Here is a 14,120-nt window from a genome sequence, read left to right as displayed (position 1 = left end):
TATTAGATTGATCAACAAAAAATCTATAGTACTGATACTATACTATTTACTGTTTTACTATTTGATTATCAACAACATAATAGCTTCAATTTTCAAACAAAATGAATCAAACATTCTCTGGTTGCAGTTTCTGAAATGTGGAATTGATTTTGTGCTTTTCTTTGCCATGCATGATAATAAACTTGAATATCTTTGGGATTTGTTGGTCATGTTGAACAAGCAACTCTAAATAGCTTGTATAGAAAAAAGACAGATTCATAAATAGTGATACTCATTATTCGCAGCCCTGAAGTTTATATTAAACTATTTTAAGGAATCATATTTACAGTATTGGAAAGAACATTCATTCAAGTATCAAGCTCACATTTTGAGGTGCTGATACTTTACTTGAGCATTTCTATTTCATGATACTTTTTCATTTCTAACGAGCAACTTTCTTTATTAGCTTACTTTTCAGACTAAGATTTGACATTAGAATCCTGTGATGAGTTTATTAACGACGATGCATTCATGTAGTTCAAACTAAGTAACGTTAGGAGCTCCACGGCGACCTGCTCCAACAGTAACATGTGACTTGTGCTTTGATTTATCAGTATTAACAATATAATCATATATAACATTCTGTATTATAACAGATCACTCACAAAGTATCTTTTTGTTTCACAAAGTTAGTAGTTTGCAACGTTAAGTACACCACTGCTTATTTTACATACAAATGTTTTACAATAAAATAAAAAATAAAAACATGAAATTGTTCAGTTAATGTCCTGTGTTACACTTTCAGTACTTGAAAAACAAAGCACTCGAACACGAGTTCAACAAACCTCGCCATGTGTGTGCCGCTCCAGCAATGTGTGTCCAATTCAAACCTTTAAAGCCAGATTCAAATCTAATTTGAACATAATCTGGGCCTGATCAGTAGGTGTTCCTTATTGATTTATTATAAACTCTGGTAAGTGTCAGTGTGAGAGGTAGCAGAGAGGAGTGTGATGATGATAACCTCAAATGAATTCTCCTCTCTCCACCCTCCTCCACAGTTTATTAGTTTAGGCCAGGGGCCACTTGTAGCCTTGCAGAGTGGACGGTAATTGTGTGCGTGCTCCTTAAGCACAGACCGCAGCAATAATAGACTGAATTATACAATAAATTCCCTCCAGATGTGCTCCCTCCCCTCCCACCCACCCGCTCCAATTTGACAGTTCGCACACCCACAATCTGCGCAAGGAGGCCACCGTCCGCACACACACACACACACACACACACACACATGCGCTCACTCACCCATATACAGGCCTACAAATGTACGTACACACACGCGGTGGCTTAGTTGCAGTGTTTGCATTGTCAGATTGTTTCCATACTGGTGTTAGCTTGCTGCGTTTCCTCACTGCTGGGGTAATTACAGGTCGTATTAGCTGATAGTGTTTTGCTAACCTCCTAATAGATGCCCTCCTGCCTCGGAAACCTCACAGAGAGTCCATTCAATAATAAGCAGCCTTTCTAATACCCAACACTATCACACACACACACACACACACACACACACAGGCTGATGTGTAGAATAGTCACATACACAATGTCCTACTTGCTCAAAAATCAATCATTTCTTCCAGATTTTTGTGTACTTCAGCCGTCATAGAAACAGGCTTTCATATTTTCTTACGGCTAAATATTGCCCAGCTCTCGGCCAGCGTTGTGCTGATGCAGGAGGATGGTGAGAGAGCGGACCACCAGTTGGATTGGCTGGCTACACTTTCTCTCCATCTTCAAGATGTGTTGGCGCGCTGCAGTCAGGATCTCAGCATCAGCCTGCACAGTGCCACCCAGTGTTCAACCACAGGGCTTTAGCACAGCAAAGAGGAAAAGGACAAACGAGTAAACAACCATCAATCTGAATGTTATCAGTGGTCGGAAAAGTATTCAGATCGTTTACTCTAAAGTAGCAATACTCTGATATTCAAGTAAAAATCCTGCAATCAAGTATCAGCAAAAATAAATATGGCACGGACCCTGTGAGTAATGTTCTATTGTATCACTGGATCATTCTTATTGATCAATAACATGTAAGCAGCGTCTTAATGTTGTCTATTTTATATGCTTAGTAGTTGAATCTAGAGCCATGCATACTTTATAAACTGATCATACGTTTTGTATGTAGAGTCTTGATCTATAAAGTAACTTTAAAGTTGTTAAATGTAGCGGAGTAAAAAGATACAATATGTGCCTCTGAAATGTAGAGTTTAAGTATGAAGTCGCTGGTCATACTCAAATTAAATACAGGTATACTGCAAAATTGTAGTTAAGCACAGTACTTCACTTACAGAGGGATTTAAATCAAATCCTTCTCTGATGACTGGACCAATAAAAGGTGTTTTGTATGAATGGAGCACGATACGGAGCTGCAGAGGACTGTGGCTCCACGCACACCTTCCTGCTGGATAGAAGCTGCAGATTGAGGGATGGATGTCATATTATTGGTTGAACTTGGTCGGTACAAGCTTACGGAAGCACTCTTTTACAGGAAGATGATGATCGGACTTCGACACAGAAATATAAAATGAGTTATTTATATCTATATATATATCGTTTTATTTGTTTCTGCTGCATATATTGCACAATATGACCGGGGATGTGATCTATAAAAAGGCATTTTTATTTCAGCTCGACTGTCATATAACAGGAGTGAAAAAGACTGTTCTCAAGTATCAGCTGGGAAAAACACAAAATGTGCATTTTTTTAATCTATATTGTGTTAATAGTTTAATATAGTAACTTATATTGTTGAAAAATAGTTTGCGTAAGAAAGCACTCGAGCTTTTTAATTATTGCTGTTAATGTGTGTTAATTGTGATGCCATAATGTATGAATGAAATCCATTCAGGTTATGGAAGGCTATATTTAAGAGTGCTCTGATATACTGTATATTTTATATGTAACACATTGCAGACTCAACTATAACTACAACTAATAATAATATAATATCTGAAACGTCAAAGAAGCAACATGAGCGCGTTTCACACATCTTAGCTGACAGAGTTCCCTCTGTTCCACTGTCACATGGTGATATTGTGTTTGCCAGGTGAGAGGCTGGCCGGACTAATCAGTAAAGGCAGAGTAATTTGCCCGCAGACATGTTCCAGAGCACGACTCCCTGGTGCTTTGCTCAACCTGCTATCCCAGGTGGCTTCAATGCTTCAATGCCCCTTTTACCTGCTCTACATGGCCAGAAGAAGAAGAAGAAAAAAAAAGAAGAATAATTTGAAAGAAACACGTCATAACAGGAAACAGGAACAGGAAAAAAGACTTGGCGGACTCCGCAGAGGCCAGGTGCAGTTTGCCCCCCCCCCCCCCCCCCCCCCCCCCGGCCTGTGCAGGCAGGAGGGGCGGCTGCTGTTAGCGGAGGCCTTTTCATCGCCACGCTTCTTTATCAAGCCCCTGGGTCCAGTTTGTGCTCCTGTTGCTGCTGCTCGGTGGGTTTGCCGATATAAATTAAGACTGCAGGAGATGTCGGGCAGCTCCCTGGCGGACGGCTCACACAGAAGGTGTCAAGTGAAATATCAGCTACACCGTTCATCTTTTTTCCTTTTAATGACATAAAAGCCAGCTCGTAAAAGCAGCCTCGTGAGCCAGGGTGGTTCCTCTTTTTGTGTTTTTCTCCACGTCTCGCCTCCCTTGCTGTTTGCTGTGTGTGTGTCACTGCGTTACCCAACGATCTTTAATCACCATGTTGAGGGGAAAAAGATGGGTTTGTGTAACAGCTCTTTCAATTGATCTGAGGCAGAGGAGGCGGCGCGCTCACTAATGATTCCTTGTAGATCTCCTTCATCGTTTCCGAGCTTACTCTTGGAAATTTACTGCTCAAGTTCGCCGTCTGTACAGCGGAGGGAACAAATTAATTTACAGTCATGCTGACCAGTTTAGAACATGACGACGTCTGGGGGGGGGGGGGGGGAGGATTAGTTTTAGCTTGCCCTTAAAAGCCACACTGTAAAACAGTGTGATGGAGATGAAATCAGATACTGAAATTGCTCCTTGCCAAAATCTACAGCTCATGCTTTTTTTTAAATCTGAAGATGCATTCATTGAGAACATTAACTCCAAAACACTCTGTATGCACAATTAATTATTCGCATCCTCGGTGAGAGGGTGTTGTTTTTTGTTTATTTCTGTTCCAGCGGCTGAGTCATTCTGGGCCTTGTGGCCGCCTGGGTGGCCGTGGCTCATGCCAAAGATGCCCCCGGCGTGTTTAATCTCTGACATTTATTTGTTTGCTTTGTGGATGAATATGCAAGCTGGAAACATCTACTCGTTCTAGTGTGTCCTCATCACAGGGGGGCCGTTCATCCCGCTAGACTGTGGTTGGTCAGGCGGCCGCTCCTCCAGACCGACGTCCAGACGCCGCCCTTCAGCCCGCGTCCATTCACTTCTCACTCTCTGTGTCCAGACGCTGTATGGCAACCGACGGCACAACGGGGCTCAGCTGGAAGCCACACTGGCATCACAGCAGCAAGCCCGGCCTCGGATTATTTTAGGTCTGTATCAACATTTTGAAAATCTAAAAAGGTGGAACTTTCAATGAACCACCTAAACAGGGAGGGGTTTGTGATGCTTTTTCATTTGCACATTCGTTGTTGTCTCTCATAACACTTCCAGCGGCCGTGTGCTTGTTTGTGTGTGTGTGTGTGTGCGCGTGTGCTTAATTTCTTGCTCGTCTGTAGCATCCACTAGGCCTCTAAGAGCCGGCCTCACCTCATCTGGCAGCCATTACCTGCACACATGCTCCTGTCTGAAGGTTGATCTGCCGGGTTAAACAAATCCAGGCAGCGCGGCCCGCCAGGAATCAGCTCCATACATCAGCTGTGCAGCAGCCAACATGACAGGGTTAGAGCTGGCTACCGTTAGTCGCGCACTATCACTGATCTCCCAACGCCAAATATGCTCGAAAACGACAAACTCACTTTAGCTCAGGTGTTGGATGTGGCGATCAAATGCACTGAGATATGTGGCTTCTGCTGAGGGAACAGGCTCCCGAGTTTCCCTCTGGAAAGATGTGACACGAATCATTTATTATGTATGAAGCTCCAAACTAAACAGTAACAGGCACATAGTCTCAGTATTGACTGTGGAATTCGGTAATTATCTGCAGCAATGCGCTTTATCCAGCGTTTTGGTGCGAGGCGAGGCATAAATGCATAACTGTCTCTCAGCAGGGATGGCACGGAGCTGACGAGCCGACCGAGTTTGTGGAGTCTGATTCAATTCCGTGTCCAATCAGAAGCGCTTGATTCCATTTATGTTCATTACATTTCCTGTTTCTCACTTCATCACGTCGGAATTGAAACTGACAGGGTAATTATCATTTCATCCTAAATTGATCCCAATCCATGTGGGCTGGCTCCAAACATAGAGACACGAGACGGGGAAAAAGAGAGATGGAGGAGGGAAGAAAAAAGAAAAGCAGCATTTTGGGAGCATTTGGCGATGGTTCAGTCATCTGTAAGACGTATCGCTTGAAGGGTGGGTAGAGACGGAGGGAGAGAAGCAGGGAGGGAGGAAAAAGGAAGGGGAGAAGCTTGGAGATTGCGTTGCGGGTGTTCCCTTGATGTCCCCCTGACAGGAACCAGATTGGGAGCCGCGCGGCGTCGGCGCTTTGGCTTTTTTATTCGTCTGGCTCCTCCGGGTTTTTCCTGGCCCGAGCAGGCCCGGTTCTGAGACGCCGTGGCCCGCTCGTGGAGCCAGCCTGTAGTTTAAGTGAGAATAACAAATGCTAGAAAAATAATAGGCCCGCAAGAAGGGAAAGAGAGGAGCAGCACAATCCTGCTATTGTTCGTAGTAGCCAGGCAGAAAGCACAGTCGAGCCACGTCTTTGGGACGTCTTGGGTCCCTGTTTTGGAGAGGTCTGCCAGACTGCCAGATATGCTCCACAGTAGTATTGGATGGTTCCGTATCATGTATTTTGAGTTGTGTTACTTGGCACAGCTCAGTCAAGACCTGTCATTCATCATGCTTGTGCCGAGCTGAGAGTAGTGGTCCGGGTTGCTTATGATGGCATAGGGTGCAATGTGTTGAATAAGTAATCGTAAAGGCGCTTGTGGATGGAGCGCTCAACTCCCCCTTTAAGAACTCACACATAAAAAATGACAAAATCTTTTTTTTTATGGAATATAGGCATTAAATGACTTTGTCAAATAAAATGCAAAGACAGGGAGAGTGAGAGTTTTCAGATTATTCTCCATTCCTCAGCCCTTTCGTATTTAATATTATTCAGCGTTAATTCCTTGACTTGTAGCACACACACACACACACACAGTCACGTCCCAGGCCTCTACTGTGTGTGGTGCAGAAACACAGTTTGGTCTGTGCTTAATCAGTTCTGTTTTTAAGTGTTCTCTGCTCTCGGTTTTCCAGCACAGCCCTGTGAAAGAAAAACGTCTGGTCGTGGGTGGCTTAGCTGGGTCACTGAGCCCACAGAGTAGAGCATTTCATAAGAAAGAGCCCACTTAATTCTGAACCATACATCGCATTAGCTGATTTACATGTGGACAGCTATCATTTTGTGAGGGGCTTGACGTTGATAAATGAGGTGTTTTACCTAATAGGTAATAAAAACAAATTACAGGTCTTAAGAGAAAGGATGTTCTTCATTTGGTTCTGTTTTCTGTCTCTTGGAGGGCAAGGGCCAGATTGTTTCCATATGATTGCAGCCTTCATTTGTTAAGACTGCAGACAGAGATTAACAACACTACTTTCTGATGACCAATCCACACTTCTCCTCTGGGTTATTTAAAGAACTAATGGAAGGAACAGCTGGACATTCAGGATGAATGAATGTTCTTTTACTCGGTTACTCGGCTTTTAACAGTAAACTGACTTTGTAAATTAAACTGTACTCTTTCTATCAGGGCACAGATAATGGTACGGTTAAAAAGCCATGATGTTTCAGTATAAGACGGTTAATTACGGAGGGTATGAATGGCTCAATGCAGCGATTATGTGGCTGTTGCTCTTGTCCATGATCCATCAAACAACCTAAATTCAAATTAGTGAAACCATAAACAATCTTCTTATGGGGATTCACAGCTTTCTCACAGAAGTAAAAATGCTGACGTACAATGTGCGTTGACAAATGACAGTCCAGAGACGGTAACAAATCAGTGCTCTGACCAGAGACGGTTTTTTTCCAAAGAGAAAATATTAGCCCGAACAGTACTTAGTAGGTGAGGGTGTGTTATTCTGAACCAGTTTGAATCACGACTGGACTCTGCGGGTCCCACAGAGCTCGTATATATAAGCTCTCTCAAATTTCTTCAGCTAGGCGTGAAAAGGCTTCCCTTCTGGTGCAATGCAAGCCTGACAGAGGACAAGTCTGCCTCTATTCCCCGTCTCCCGGCAGAGTCACACACAACCAGAGAGGACGAGGCCGACACATCCACAGTCAGGCCTTCATTTTCCACCAACTAAACGATTCTTGCGTGGCGAAAAGCTGTTCAGTCACCATACATCTGCAGGTGGCGATGAAATAGCACAACGCATGCTGGAACTTGTGCTAAAAATCAAATCAAAATACATTTAAATCTCACATGCACAGGTATGACATGTAAAGAACACATGATACGTTTGGCACACTGTAAAATAGAAAACCCATCTGCGCGTGTTCAGGTCGAGGGGCGGTCGACGTGGCTTTTCAACCTTGAAATTCGAGAGTAATGTTTTGTCACAATCCTGCAATCCTCCCACAGAGAAACAAAGACGATACTTTCCCAGTGAATTGAATTCTGCCGTTCCGTCCTGCTTGATGCAGGCGTATATATACGCAATGACGACGCAGTCAGGCCGAGGTAATTTCACAAGTGCCACATCCAATCAGCGGCCGTCGCCACAAAGCATCGCAGCTTGGAGCGCAGTCATTCCCTCGGCCGAGGCGATACTCGGCCGCTGAAACGCAGTAAAAGTTACCGATACGGAGCAGAAAAGAAAGGGTGAGGAACGAGAAGGGGGCAAGAGGGATCAGGGGGTGGAGGGGGCGGGGAGGGGCGGAGGAGCCTCGGATCCTGTGGTAAGTGCCAGAGGGACACGTTTTGTTGGAACACAGGGTGTGCTGAGTGATGGGAGAACGGCTACAGCAGTGTTTAGAAACACCAGTCGGCCAGTCTATTGCCTAGGAGCCTGGGTGTCTGCGCTGAGCTGCTCCCCCCCCCCCCACCCACCCACCCACCACCGCTGTAAGTAGGATGGTACATGCAGCCTCACTGCATACCGCTCTGCACGCCGCTAAAATTAGCCCCCCTGGAACCAGATGGAATTCTAAACAGAATAAACTTTTCTTGACTTGATTATATTGAGCCTTTCCAAGCTCCGACATTAAAAAGAAAGAGAGACGGCAAAGAGCGAGGGGGAACCTTAGAAGCTAATTGCCGTGGGTCTGGCGTGCACATTGGGCATTGTGTTGAGTTCCGAGACGCTGCAGTAATGCCGGAGCCTTTCCCCGGGCCGTGTCTCCCGAAAGGGGGGAACTGTCACATCTTCCATGCGTTTGCGGTGGGCTCGCAGCTCCACACGGACTGCATGTTGAAGCCGCTAATTAAAAGCAAGCGATCCGTAACTGTCTGGCTCACCAGGCCGTGCTCATCCATGTGGCCCCCACTGGCTCTCGTAGACCCCCTGGCCCCTGACGAAGGCTGTTAGGCCTCTGCGTGGGAGTGTTTTTAAGTTTAATTTCTGTCCAGTTTTCTGTCAAACAATGTAAGCCATGAACTCATGAGGTCTTTGAAAACGGTAAACTAAATTGTAAGGCAGACAATAGCTGTAACTTAACAGAGATCTGTAAACAGAGGACGCTAAAGAGCACTGAGAATACAATACAAATTCCTTTAATGAAAAACCCCATGGCTGGTAGACGGGCTGGAATGGGACTTTGGCCCGCTCCAAACAGTGACTTTGATTGCCAAGATTTGTTTGTTTCCACAGAATGACAGCTAAAACCCCAAGTCCTTCTCTAAACCAAAGTCTCACTGCACTCCAAACTCGGCCCAGTGGTTGGCCACCTACAGAACAGCAACACAAGAAGAGACGAGGGGAAAAACCCCCTTTGTATCAAAGGCTATCTTCTGGTGACTCCCCGGCTCGTGTTTATCGAACGCTGATTTTAATGCTGCATTTTTATCATGGCGATTAGCATTGTTTAGTAATCAGTCAAACCGAGACTTCCCCTTTGTCCGCGCGAATGTAAACACTTGTCTTCTCAAAACGGCTTCATTTGGATAAGGAAAGGACAGAAATGTCTCTGTGAATGTGATGGCATAGTTGTATTGTTTGCTAAAGCAGAAGCACATGATACAATGCCAGTGTTTATGGGGGGGGGGCAGTAATTGTAGTATCAGTCACATGTGAGCCATGACACACATGACCACCATGAATCGGCCTTTTCTCTCTCTGAAAATCCGTCCCGTCAAAGTTCTTTCCACCGATTGCTGGCTTAGCTCACTGCCACAAGTTTGAGATGATCCTCTTTTTTTCAATAACCTCAGTTTGCTTTGATTACTTTAATCACCTCTGAATCTAACCAATTTTCAGAGTTTGCGGTAGCTCTGACCGAGCCGATTGGTGGTGTGTGTGTGTGTGTGTGTGTGTGTGTGTGTGTGACTGAGGTGAGACACTGAGCATTGCTGCAGTAGCTCATTTCAGTTTCAAGAGTTTCCTCGACAGTAGGAAGGAAAACCTTTGGGAGAGGGTGTGTGTGTGTGGGGGGGGGGGGGGGGATGCGAGGGAGCGACCCAGACGGTGACTTGGCTGGGGTCAGGTGTAAACATATGCACAGCTGGCAAGCAGATGTGAGAGAGCCGGTGACCATGTCTCTGGTTCCTTCCTCTCCGCTCACCTGACGTTCAGCTAATTCAGCAACAAAGGAGTGAAGAAAATTCACGCTCGTGTACAATTGTGTGCAGACACTCTGGAAATACACACAAGGGGTCTTGCGACGCAGACAGTTAGAAAAAACAAAAGGGGGGGGGGGGTGCACAAAGAAACCAAAAAGCTCTGGTTACTCCAGAAGTGCTTCTCAGATACTTAGCTAGTCAAGCGAGTGTGTGGTCGATGAGAGAGAAAGTATAACATTTCCCATTTTCTACTTTACTTGGAGTGGTCTGGGAGACTCATCGGATGAGATCTTTAAAAGATCCTTCAGTGCACATCCATGAACGCGCCATGATTACATTCCTGCTCACCCGGCGCTTTCTTTTCTCTCTTTTTCTGCCTTTACTCAGAGTGTGCCAGGCCAAAAAGCGATTTTGTGCATTTTTGTGGATTTTCTGAGACCCCTAATCAAACGTTCAAACAAATGATCTCATGATGTAATGAACTGGAGAGATGCAAGCAACAACAAAACATAAACTCTCGTCCACACTGCTAGAGCAATAACCAAAAGTTTACACCCCGGCAAACAGTTTAAATATTTACCAACCTTAGTAAAACAGTCGGGGATTATCCTGTATTGTTATGACACTGAGAAAAGACCCTCATACTTTTCATATTTTCTGCTGATTCTACGAAGCTGAAAACAAGGAGAGGGATCAGATTAAAATCTCTTTGTACATAAACTACCCATTGACTCACTGTCTTCCTGTCGGAAGGAGCAATTAGCTCTCCGAGACAAAGATCTCAGACATGTTAAATGGCTGAAAATAAATAAATGTGGGTATTGCCGTTCGACTTTCGGCCCTGTTTCAATTAGAGCAGAGGCCGTGGTCTGTGTCGCTCACTGAGCTGGCTCCTTGCAGCTCTGCTTCTGCTGTATGGGGGCTTTTTAATTGCTATGTTGTAGCTGAGAGGGGAAATGTCCTGAATTCATCTTGGCCTCCCACTATGCTTCACTCATGAAGCCCTGGGGTGATTTGTCTCTTTAACGTGGAACGCCGTACAGTGCTGCTCAGACAATGCGTTCATTCTTCCCATCATGAATGGAGATTTTCTTCCACAGGTCTTTTTTTTCAGCAGATTGATTCATGTGACATAATTTATTATGACCAGCTACTCGAGCTCCTTCGATTTCAGGAGGTAAAATGATCTGGAGATTTGCTAAAATCACAACACCTTCAATATAAAATCTTTTGACAAAGTCTGCACTTGATATTCATCATTAGATTAGCGGTCGGCATCTGTTCAGCCTTATATAACTGATAAAAAGTAGTCCGTGGCTCTTATTTTAAGGATTGCATTCCTTTTCAAACATTCCGCACGATCTGCTGAAGTCGGTTATACTTTCGATGGAGCGTTAGATTTCAAACTCCTCAGTTCTCTTTTTTTCTTCTTTTTTCCACATCCAGCTGATGGCAGCCATGTCAACTATCAAAAAGCAGAGTCTGCTTACAGAGGTGACTGATGAGCGATAGTAGCCAGATCTGAATGTGTGCGTGCGTGTGTGTGTGTGTGTGTGTGTGTGCATCCAGAAATGTGGGTCATAGCGAGAGAGACCAGATACCAGATACCTGATCTCACTGCTGTCAGATCAACACTTTGTGTCAGCACATCTCTGTCGCTCTCACGCTCTTTATCTACCCCATCGATTCGCTGTCCTCGGGCGTCCAATCAAACACCCTCGTTCTGAGCCTCACGACCCCAAAATCTCTCTTATGTTTAAAAAGGTCCCTTTTGTCCCTTTGAGAGTGGGAGCGACGTGAATTTCCTCCCAAATGCGATAATATGATGATGGTTACGCTGTTTTCGGGGCCGCCGCCGTCTCTTCTTTGTGTCTCTCAACACTCATAATAAGCAGCGGGTTGCCTACCTTTCAACCTTCCCTCTGTGCGCGTTGCGTGACTACGCGCAGACAGATGGTTTGAGTTTGAGCCCGGCCGCCGCACGCTAATATCAGACAAGCTTTGAATTTATCTCACATCTTAATGGACGACAGGGTAGACAGGCAGTTTGCAAACTGCCGAGCCGCTCCTCTCGCCCTCTGTTTATTGCCGTATTTATTTGACTGGATTGGAGGAATGAGGCAAATTGGCCCCTGTGAGAAAGACACGGAGAAAGTGAGAACGGCTGAGCATTCAACTGTTAAGACTGCGGTCGTGAGAGCTGTCAAATGCTTGTCTGTCTGATAATAAACCTCATTACAGAGCGATCCAAACTATCAAGCCATCCCATTTCCTCTTGGACGACTTGGGCCTCTCCCTCAGGTGCTGAAGTCTCTTCAGTATGGGATCAAAGTACTTTTTTCTCAAGCGTCCCGGCTAATAAAGTGATAAAAGGTTTTAATCGTCCTCAGGTTTTAAATAAAAAACATCTTCACACGTCCTCTTGACCCCAAAAAGGCCACAGAAACACACTGAGATACTTTTTAGTTTCATGTTGGGCCTTTTGCAGTAGTTGCAGTATCACATTTCCCTACAGTGGCCCACTCACTTACCGAAAGATAAACTACTTTTGTTGATCTAAAGTGCTTGGCTTACGCTTCATCAAATGGTCGGTTGGTCAAGCAGCAGTTTTGGGAGGAGAGGCGAGGCGAAGGCCAACGGCTCAGCAGCAGTGGCAGCGGGAACAAAGACTGGTTTATGGCGTGTGGCCATCAGACAGGCTACATCAACACCGTTCGTCAGGACCCAAGAATAGTGCCGAGGGCTGAGTCAGACTAGCAGCAGCTACCCACAGCTAGGGGAAGAGAGGGAGAAGTGTGTGTGTGTGTGTGTGTGTGTGTGTGTGTGTGTGCGAGATGGCCAGATGCAAAGGGACGAGGAGGAAAGAGGGGAGAGGGAAAACAACCCAGGGTTCTTGTTGAAACGAGATTGTTCAGGATTCCTGCTGTGGGATTCACTTTTTCTTTTCTGCCATTCACCGTTTGACTCCGTGACTCCACTCTTGACCTCGTAGCACACAAACACAAACGGGGAACTCGGCCTCCGTAACGGCTCTGTTTCCTGGAAATGCTGCTCACCGGGGACAATAAAGACTTATGATGCATACAAGGCTCCCGCCGCCCTTTGCTGTTGTGGCCTAATGTAACTCCCATACACCCGCCAGTGAACATGTACACTGCACACACACCAACAGAAAGAGATAAAGGTTGCAAACAACATGCACATGTCGCTTGAAGATAGAAAGACACATTTTAAACGCAAACCAATGCATAAAGATGCAAAAGCTGTCTTTTCAAGAAGGCACCAAGGAAAATGAGTCTTTGTCTCGGTTCAATAAAAACCCACATTAAACATTCAGTGGAATAGGATTCGGTGTGTGCATATGGTAAAGAGGGAGACCTTTTAAAACACGCAGAGGCATCATTTATGGAGCTACTGACTCTACAGCAACAGGACTCGGCATTGTCATCGACCTCACACTTGGTGTGTTGTGCGGTGGAGGGACGAGCTGTTTATTTTGTTTATCACTTCACTCCATCGACTGCATATGGAGAGTGTGCGTGCGCGTGCATTTTCATTTGGAAGTGATCTCCTGTGTTTTTCCTGTTGCAGAGCACAGAAGCGTGTGGTGTGGAAGCTCAAAGCTCTCGCCCACATCAAGAGAAACCATCCGGCCTTACAGCCACAAGCCCTCCCTCTCCTCCCCCCTCTCCTCCCCCCTCTCAGGCGTAATAACAGAGCCATCAAATAGCCATATTTATAATCTCCGAACGGGCCAATTTTAAAGTGGTCAACTCCAGAGGTATAGGAATTGTTGAGAGCAATTTGCGGTTTTCATTCTTTAAGAGGCACCATCCCAGTGGCAAATGAAATAAAGTCAGGATCCTTCTTTCCCCCATTTGTCAAGATGAAAAAGCTGGGTTCAATTACGTCTTTGGCTTTACTCTGATATCACTTCGAAAGTGATTTATTTAAATTGGGTTGGCCCAAAAATAATTGTCTTATAATTCTGCTCCGTGTTTGTGTAACGCAGAAATTAGAGCGTATATCATTTTCCAAAATGCAATGATGAGCTCGCACCAGCCTGGTGTCTGTGTGGTGTTAAGATGAAAGCAGTTACCGTATATCTTCAGTAACAAGTACTGTGTGCAGTATTTGTTGTTATTTATCTTGACTCAAATAACCTGTTTATCATAAAAAGCTTCTTTACCAACACACCTTTGCATTTACAATGTTCCCCGGCGCTGAAACGCCAGTTTCTCCAGA

Source organism: Melanostigma gelatinosum (genome assembly GCF_949748355.1).
Source record: "Melanostigma gelatinosum genome assembly, chromosome: 19".
In the NCBI taxonomy this organism is placed as follows: Eukaryota; Metazoa; Chordata; class Actinopteri; order Perciformes; family Zoarcidae; genus Melanostigma; species Melanostigma gelatinosum.
This window is presented reverse-complemented; position numbering follows the sequence as displayed.